Genomic DNA, 10,721 nt, shown 5'->3' with positions numbered 1-10,721 from the left:
AGGTGTAACCTTCAGTGGGGGAGAAAAGCAAGACACTGCATTTCAAACATTGAAGCAGGCTCTATGCAACGCACTTATCTTGTCCCTGCCCGAAGGAACAGAAGACTTCGTGGTCTACTGTGATGCATCCAATCAGGGCCTAGGCTGTGTGCTCATGCAGCGAGGAAAGGTTATCGCCTATGCCTCGAGACAGTTGAAAACACACGAAGTCAATTACACAACTCACGATCTAGAGTTGGGAGCAGTGGTCTTCGCGTTAAAGATCTGGAGGCACTATCTCTACGGAACCAAGTGCACTATCTTCACCGACCATAAGAGCTTGCAACATATCTTTGATCAGAAGGAGTTAAACATGAGACATCGGCGATAGGTAGAGCTACTCAGTGACTACGAGTGCGAAATTCGCTACCATCCCGGCAAGGCCAATGTGGTAGCGGATGCCCTCAGTCGAAAGGAGTATTCAGGGCGTAAGGTAAAGGCATTAACAATGAACATCCATTCCCATCTGTCCGCACAAATCAGAGAGGCTCAGCTGGAAGCCTTGAAACCAGAGAACTTGGCAGATGAAGCGATGCGGGGAATGGACAAGAACTTAGAGGTCAAGGGAGACGGAGCTTACTATTTCATGAACCGAATCTGGACCCCAAAGTACGGTGGTTACAGGAAGGTTGTCATGAATGAAGCTCACAAGACTAGATACTCCGTTCACTCAAGTTCAGATAAGATGTATCTAGATCTCAAACAACTCTATTGGTGGCCGAGCATGAAAGCAGAAATCGCTACCTTCGTGGGCAAGTGCCTGACTTGCGCCAAGGTGAAGGTAGAATATCAAAAGCCCCCAGGTCTACTTTAGCAGCCATAGATACCTGAGTGGAAGTGGGAAAGGATAACAATGGATTTTATCACTAAGCTACCCAGATCTCCGAGTGGGCACGACGCCATCTGGGTAATTGTCGATCGGTTGACAAAATCCGCCCACTTCCTGCCAATCAAAGAAAACTTCAAGATGGAGAGACTCACACAAATCTACATTCGAGAGATAGTTCGCCTTCATGGGGTACCTGTATCCATTGTCTCCGACCGAGATAGCAGGTTCACCTCGAGATTTTGGCAATCGCTATAGAAGGCTCTTGGAACAAAGCTGGATATGAGCACGGCTTATCATCCACAGACAGATGGCCAGAGTGAGAGAACAATTTAAACATTGGAAGATATGTTGAGAGTCTGCGTCATAGATTTGGGCATGTCATGGGACACATTTACCCTTGGTCGAATTTTCCTACAACAACAGCTATCATACCATCATCAAAGTCGCGCCGTTCGAAGCCCTCTATGGCCGTAAGTGCAGATCCCCTCTGTGCTGGGCTGAAGTGGGTGACACGCAGCTAGTCAAGGGTCAAACCCCCGACAGCACTCTCACGGGTCCTGAAATCATCCGAGAGACGACCGAAAGGATCGTACAAATCCGGGAACGATTGAAAGCTTCAAGGGATAGACAAAAGAGCTACGCTGATAAGAGACGAAAACCCTTGGAATTCCAGGTTGGTGACCGTGTTCTTTTGAAGGTCTCACCCTGGAAAGGCATGATACGCTTCAGAAAGCGTGGAAAGCTGAATCCAAGATACATCGAACCATTCGAGATCCTCGCTAGGATCGGTCCCGTAGCATACAAACTCCAGTTACCTCGAGAACTTAGCAACGTACACCCTGTCTTTCACGTCTCGAACCTAAAGAAGTGTCTGTCCGACGAGACACTTCTCATTCCCCTCGATGAGATCGAACTAGACGAAAGTCTACACTTCATGGAAGAACCTGTGGAAACCATGGACCGGGAAGTCAAATGAACGAAACAAAGTCGCATCCCGATAGTGAAGGTTCGCTGGAATGCCAAGCGGGGACCTGAATTCACTTGGGAGCATGAGGATTCATTGAAACAGAAGTACCCTCATCTTTTTCCAAGTCCATAATTGTATCTCTATTCTTGAATTTCGGGACGAAATTCCCTCTAACGGGGGGATGATGTGACAACCCGAAACTTTTTCCGTTTCCATTATGCAATTTCCGTTAATAAAATTTGAATTTTATTAATCTTCCGTCGAACCTTTGATTTAGAAAATCATCTGGTATTATATAATTAAACTTATATATGCAAGTCGGAACCAAAACCGCGCGAAACTCGAATTATCCTCGAAAAAAATAATGTTCACGGCCTGACTGGAGTTCACGGCCGTAAACTTGTTTACGGCCGTAAACTCGTTTGCGGCCAGCGTCGGGTGGACCCCACCCACCGACCACAAAACCTCTATAAATATGAGACCCCCACCCTCATTTGAACACCTTTGACCGGAAACTCTCTCTTTCTCTCTCTAAAACTCGTGACCATAAACACCTAGAAGGCCTTCAATCTTCGAGAAAACACCGAGAAACACCGTTTAGAGTTATTTCGGGGCATCTGGAACACATTTCTCTTCGAAATCAGCACCCTTGTTCTTGAGTTTACGACCCATCTTCAAAGACCGTAAACCCAGTTCACGGCCGTAAACTCTTCACGGCCGTAAACCACTCTTCACGGCCATAAACCACTCTTCACGGCCGCAAACTCTTCCTAAGTGGTGAAAGCTCGTTTTCTCGATTCAAGCAGGTTCCGGTAACATTCCTTAACCGAAAGCAAGTGTTTTTCTAACACTTTATCTAACGAAATCGCTAATTTAGATACATATACGTATTTATTGATATTAGGATCCCGTTAAGTGCCATGTACAACAACCCGAGGATCTTCGTTTCCAGTGGACGTTTTCACACAACCACGGTGAGTTCATACCCCTACATTTTCCGTGTTTTTAATGTTTTCAGGGGGGGGGGGGGGAATACAAGCCAAACTCAAAGTATTTTATTAAGTTTTAAACTTATTAATACAGTCCAACGATTTCCACGTTTAATAACCTACTCGGATATTTTATCCCTTTTGTAATATGTTGAGCATAAGAGAAACTGTTATTTTGGAAATCTAACTTCATAGCTTTCAGAAAGGTCTTACAAAAAATTTTCCATAACAACACTAATAAACTATAATGGGTATAGTTTGGGATAACCCTCTAGGCAGTTTCTACCAAATCAGATTTCATGGATGAATATATATAAACTATGGCAGATTTAGTTTATGTTATATGTTTTCTCAGAAGTATAAAGTACATTTATTCAAGGATGATTACTGTTTTATACTGTTTCTAGCTTGTAAACAAGATTATACAGAATTGTGAGGCTCTACTTCAATACTGTACCCTTAGGTGTACAGGGATAAATCTTTTTAGTATAACCAGAGTCTCCTGGAGGGAGAGCGTGTGATTTGTGGATAGATCTATTCGGGACTGACAATCCCACACCTGAACTGCTAGCTACAGTTAGGTGGGCACGCCTGGGGTGAACAAATGTCATTTAGCTTAATGCCTGAAGAACGTTATAAAGGTCTCTAGGTCATATCAAGTATGGTTATACGACTCGCAAAATAAGTATAAACGAACTTTGGTTTACGGACTCTACTCTTCATTTGTTTTATTTTTAGTAATAAAACTACCTTCATATATATACTGATAGTAATCAGAGATTTCTAAACTTACATCTCTACCTCTAGGACGGATAACTTATTTTCAGGGAAAATATGGGATTTTCCCAGGATAACACTGGCATTTCTAAAACTGATGATTTATCTTCTACTAATAACACTTTTCAAAAGAATCAAAGAACCTCTTCCACCAAAACTAAATGCTTATGAACTCACTAGCTTTATGCTGATATTCTTTTAAACTGCTTGTATTATCAGGAAATCAGTAAACATGTACCCCTTGGATTTAGAGAAGCTGGAGCAATAAGAGTCATGTTTTTATATTTTTACATACTTTTGATGTACCTAAAACAAGTTTTCAAACTGATGTAGACATTTTACTTATATATGTATCCACTGTATTGGTTGTGTTGCTATGTTTCCTATTATTCATTGGTTGTGATGCTAAACAGGACGTCCTCCACCCCGGAACAATTCCGCCATTCTGGTTTCGGGGTGTGACATATATATATATATATATATATATATATATATATATGCTTTAGAAAAGGCGGGTACCCGCTGGTACCGGTTCCGGGTACCCGATATTGGAACCGGAACCGGCGGTTATCCAGCGGGTAGCGGTTTTAAGAAATTGAGAATTGGAACCGGAACCGCTTTAGGCGGTTCCGACACTTTGGGAACCGGAACCGGAACCGCTTAAGGTAGTTCCGGTTCCAGAACCGACAGTTCCGAGGAGGTTTCGGTTCCGAAAGCAGGTACCCGCTTTTTCTGCTCATCCCTACTACCAAATATACCCTTAAACAAATTTTCTTTTACTAAGAAACCATCTCTATGACACCCACTCTTATAAGAAAAGTCCTTCATTGATATTTTTTTTACTGAAAAAACTAAAAATATAATAAAATTTCAAAGTATTGTATATTTATTTGTTTTTTTTATACAATGGACCCCTGTTAACTTCCACCATGGATCCGACACTGATTATATACATATTTTTTAAAAGTTAAAACTATGTTTTTGTTGTAGGAATAAGTCTTACCATATCTCTCATCTCATATTCGACATCATAGCCATACAATTTCTTTCTTTCTATAAACTTCATCCTTAAAGTATCCATAACCATAAAAATGATATTTTTCTCATCAATCTCATCCCATATAGCCGGGCAAGAATTGATTATTTATACATTACAAGTATTTATATACTATATTAATATGGTCATTAGGAATAATGTATGTAGTTTGTATCTTTTAAAATTTTGCGCCAATACTTTATACACTTTGATAATTTTGATCCTTTTGTGTATACTTTGACAATTTTGGTCCTTTTGTGTATATTTTGACAATTTTGGTCCCTCGCCTGTTGTAATTAGAAATTGGTCACATGTCTTTTAATATTTGTCACTTTAAGTCCCTTTGATCATTTTCGCCTTCCTTTTGTTACTTTTTTCGTTTTACTACTTATTTTTCTTTACAGATTGGCCACACGTGTTTTAATATTTCTCACTTTCAATCCCTTTGACCCTTTTGACATTCCTTTTGTCCCTTTTCTGTCTACCGATTTGTGCTTCCGTTTTCTCATCGTCATCATTTGTGAATAAAACAAAACGCATTTTAGTAATAACGAGTTCAATAAATATATAAAAATAGCCATAATGATGACCCGTGGTTCACCGGGCTCAACCACTAGTTAAGTATTATTGCCTATAGAAAGAAACAATGCTGCTAGACAAGCGGGAGACCTAAGTCGAATCGGGGTGAAAATCCTCCGTAGCAAGATACTCTCGACGGCGTTTCCACCCGTACCATCCCAACTAGCCCACGTCACGTCCCCAAGGCGGTCTGTCTAACCTAATATGCTTTTACAAACACACCTATTTTGAAGCATCAAATTTCAAAGTCGGATGCTATCCGATTTTCAGGGTTATTTTTGTAAATTTTAAATATTACTTGAATTAATCTATAAGATTATTCTTCATATCTGACGTCGACAAATGGGTCCCGAAAGGTAATGGGTACATAGTTGTTTACATTTGATGAGTCATCGTAGTATGATAAGGATAAGCCATACGCGTGTCGCTGTCCTCAATTGTTGGTGGGATACTTCATTTCCATTTTATCATGAAAACTTAAATGATCTAATTTCTCCTCATAATATCTCTTTTTTGTCGTGGAGTTTAAAGCCAAGACAATACCAAAATTTCTTATATCAGGATTCATTGCTATCAACCGACTAAAATATGTGTTATGTATTTTCGACAAATGATTAAAAGTGTAATTAATCCAAATGACTAGAAATATAAATTACGTATTTTCTACAAATGATTAAAAACTATAAAGAATAAAAATGTAATTCACTCAAAGTAAAAACTGAAGGAACCAAAAATATAAGTTACAATTAAAAAGAAGATAGTTATGAAACACGTTAAAATTTTGACTAAAAACCTTTTTAAACGGATGCATGAATTTGTAATAACCATTCAGATGTTTTTTTAGTGTAAATATAAGCTATTATTAAGCTGTTTTATTAAAATATTATTACAACAATATACTTTCTGTAATATTAATACAATAATTACTTTGCATATTAAATAAACAATTGTTTATGGGGTAAACGGGCTAAACTGATTCGAGCCAAAAGATTACCAGTCAATTTGCCAATAACAATAAGATAAAATTTCAAAATTGGTCCATGTGGTTTCTAAAAAAACCACTTTAAAGGCCATTATGAAAAACGCTACACCATTAGTCCTATGGTTTCAACTTCTTCTTATGTGGTTGGTCCTTAACTCACCTAAAAAGATTGAAATTCCATTTTAATTTTGTTTCATAATTTTTAATATATTCTTTAACTAATTTAATTAAAGAAAAAAACAAAATACACCATTAATCCTACCTATAATCCCATCTTGTCCTTCGCTTCATCATTTCGACCTTCTTTTTCATCTTCTTAGTTATCGCCACCCATCAGATTCTCCCATTTTCTATCCCGTTGGTGGTTACGAAGCTCTTTATCATTATATCGAACTACTTATTTAAGGTTTGCATCAAATTACTTGTTCATTTTGTTCCCATGATTTCACGCTAATAAGTGCTAAATCATGAAGCCCTAGATAACTGTATCGAAGTCCTTGCTCATTTTGTCCCTCATTTTAATGAAGGTTTTAGGATGAAGGTATTCATCTAATTGCTTGTTACATTTCGGAAATAGTTTTATGTTTTAAGATGGAGGTTCACATCATGGAAATTTAACAATGGAGGTTTTAAGATGGAGGTTTGCATCAAGATTCTTGTTGAACTTTAGCATGAGAGGGGGTGGAAGGATAAATAAATGAACATTTTCTCATCTATGTAACTAAGTTGTAAAAAACAATTTGCTTTTTTTTTGCCATATACGGTAAACATAAGGGAAACTGCAAAAGAAAATAAAACTCACATGGTAAAGAAGGGATGCATCCTTAAGCTTAGCTTTGTTTTCTTCGGTGCTAGAACATACATCTTTATTTTAGTGAGTCTAATGTGAAGCTTTTTCTGATGATTGGGAGCTTGGGTGTTAATCAGAGCAACAAAAAGTATCTAAGTGCCAATTTGTACGATGGTGTAATTAAAATTTTTGTGATGCATTCTTGTTCAGTTTTTCTGTAATATTTTTTCCAATCAAATTACAAAAATGATAAATTGATAATATAATTGATTGCAAAAATTTTCTAAGCTTCATTCTTGTTCTGTAATTCTTTTTTCCCCTTCCCCTTTTCATTTTTTGATTCTTTGTATTCCAAATAAAATCCATAGTGTTTCAAATTTCCACTTTCTTTTTTCGGTTCTTTGCAAGATGTCGTTTTTAGTCAATTTCCATATGATGCTTGTTATGTTTTGTCAGTAATTTTTGGGCATGTTTGATATATAATGTTTGGGAGCTTCAAGCTTCTAACGTTTGACAAAAAACTCTGTTTCAAACACAAAGTATTGTTTGATACCATAGACTTTTAGTGTCTACTTTAAACAAAACGTTCTAAATCTAAAAGTTATCTCATGCAGCGTTTAACAAAATGCTACCAACAACAACTACCCGCTACCTTCTACCACCTACCAATTAGTTTTACCGAATACGCATTAATAGCAATGGAGTGAAGGTGGAGGTACAAGTTGACGGGTAGAAGGGATATGAAAGGGGTTGAGGGATGCCCTGTGATTTAACATTAATAGATAAAGATAAAAGTAAAAAATATTATAAAAAGGTAAAGTTGACATTTCACATCATTTTGTACCAACAATATAATATAAGATTTTGAAACCAGTGGTATATCATTTTTCATAGTTGTTTAAAACTCTAAAACCCTAAGGACTAATTTTGAAATTTTGTCTAACAATAACTAACAATAACTATAAGACGAATACCCAAATCTACGTATCTCCTAGTACATTCATGCACGTGATACAACCAATATCTACTATGCACTTGGAGAACCGCATATCGGCAAACGACGTTGTTGTAGGGAATCGTATATTTTTAGATTTGTCATTTTGTAGGGACTTGGGGAAATGATCAAGAGCACACGTCACACGTGGGTTGACATGCACTTTATCCCCAAAACTTAATGCATTGCCAGTGTACAGTACAACCTTACGATGCACACAAAAACCATTTGTCTTTTTTTATCACGTGAGAAAGTAGCCACGTCGGTAATCTCTTTCCTTGTTGTCATCAATGTACAAGCACGATATAGCGATACGTACAACACCCTTATAGCGTTTTCAGGTCAGACCATATGGGCTTCACGTGAAATCTGTATAAAAATTCCCAATTTACAACACCTACATCTCTTGCAAGTTGCGAATATCTTAAAAATTCGAGTCTACCTTCTTTTGTATTAAAATAAGGTACTTTAAAACAATTTTATTTTTAATCAAATTAAATTTTGCTCAGTTTGATACAGACTTCACATTTGTCTTTGGTAAACCGGAACCACTAGAGCTGGTTTATTTATATATAATGTAATTATAATATACAAATACTATATTACTTATGAAATGAATTGATTTAAAATATATCATTATAATATTATATTATATTGTGTTTCATGCCCTGGGAGTAGGGTTGTTCAAAACCGAATATTCGAAAATTCGGATATTCGAATTTCGGATATCCGAAATTTCGGATAGTGGATTTTGAGTATCCGAATCCGTATCCGAATTTTCGGATATCCGAAAATTCGGATACGGATTCGGATACCAAAATCGGATATATCCGATATTTTATGATTTTGATCATTACCGAATTTCTAAGTTAATCAAACAAGCTTTGTTAGCAATTAAGTAATAACTAATAATGCCATGTTAATAGTATATGAGATAAAGTCATAAAACTCAAATCAAACAGTTAAACGCCATTAAGATATTAGACTAGCTTAAATAGTTAAATACATGGCATGAGAAATCGGGAATGACATTTATCTATTTAAAATAAAAACAACATAATCATTTATAATCACATGTACATAAATAAAAACTGTAACTAAAAATAAAATATATAAATAGCGTACATAATCTCTTGCAAAAGCATGAACCATATAAACAATTATAAACATAAACATATATAAAAGGTTAAATTTTCTATAAGTTTCATTTTATAAAATAAAGAGATCAACTAAAATAAATAAAATAAAAATTTATATTTTCGGATTTCGGATATCCGAACTATCCGAAAATTTAAAATATCACTATCCGTATCCGAATCCGAAATATCGGATATCCGAAAATCCGGATATCCGAAATTTCGGATAATTTCGGATCGGATTTTCGGATTCGGTTATTTTTGAACACCCCTACCTGGGAGATAGATACAACCAAGAGTTGTACCATGTGCGATGCTGCAAAAACCTTATGTACATGCACTGATGCACCAACAAAAGCAAAATATTTTGACAAAATTTCAAAGATGGTTCTTAAGTTTTTCCATTTGTACCTAAAATAGTTTTTATGAAATATTTTTTCGTATAAATGGTCCCTAAGGAGCAAATCTTACACACAAATGCTTCTTATTGTGGATGTCCGTTAGATGGGTCCGTTAACTTAAAAGAATTTTGGATAACGACCAATTCTATCATTTTGTCAAATTTGCCTAAAAACCTTTTGTCAAATTTTACATAATGACCATTTGTTAAATATTTCAATGTTAATCTCCCATTTCTTTCTTTTTATTTTTCAGCCCTATTTTTTTGTTTTTTTTTTAAATTCAATTTTCTTTTAAAAGTTTTCCTTAATTTTTTTACAACTTTGTTATTATATATTTTTTATAAGTTAGGATTTTAGAAATTAGTTTTATAACAACTTTTTACATGAAATCTTTTTATGAAATATATTTATGTTTACATAAAATAAAATATTTATATAAACAAAAAAATAAAATATATAAATTTTAATCACCATGCAAATATAGTCAAAGTCTAATGTTGGTTGAGTACGCCCTGCATACTCAACTTATGCCCAGCGTACACGAGTTGGTTCCATCTTTTCCATTAAGGACTTAATCCCTTAAGGACTTATCATCCAAACTCAGATCTAGCCTCAAAACATTGTCTTAAGTCATAAAGTTTCCACCTTTATGACTTTCCATGGCAAAGGAATGTCCAAAAGCTAAAACTCTAACATATTAATCCATTAAGACATCACAACTCTTGCATGGAAGGGATAGAAGGACCAAGATCACATTTTTATGGTTCCTAATAGCTCCATAATAGATAAAGTTTCCAAATTTATCCATTAGAATGGTCCCAACAAACAAGATCTAGTCTTTAAGTCTCAAAGGGACCAAAAATGCATATTTTTCAACTTAATCCATTAAGTCCACGTCTCAACCTTTAGATCTAAATCAATATGATGATTAGATGGATAAAGTTTCCAACTTTATCCATAACAAGGTCACAAACTTTCAACATCTAAACTTTATGCACTTAAGGTGAACAAAAAATTATAACACCCAAAACTAGCTAGATATAACAATTTCATCATCAAGATTCAAACTTTATACCTCCAGAAGAAAGATAAAGTTGAACAAGGTCTGGATCTACAAGCTCCAATGCAACCAATGCTTCTTCAATGAGTTCCTTCTTCTCCAAGGTGCACCAAGGACACTCCAAAAGCACTTAAAAACACTT

The sequence above is a fragment of the Lactuca virosa genome, chromosome 4 (genome assembly GCF_052849685.1).
Source record: "Lactuca virosa cultivar CGN04683 chromosome 4, Lactuca_virosa_CGN04683_v6, whole genome shotgun sequence".
In the NCBI taxonomy this organism is placed as follows: Eukaryota; Viridiplantae; Streptophyta; class Magnoliopsida; order Asterales; family Asteraceae; genus Lactuca; species Lactuca virosa.
The sequence above is the reverse complement of the archived record's forward strand: the minus strand, read 5'-3'. Positions refer to the sequence as shown.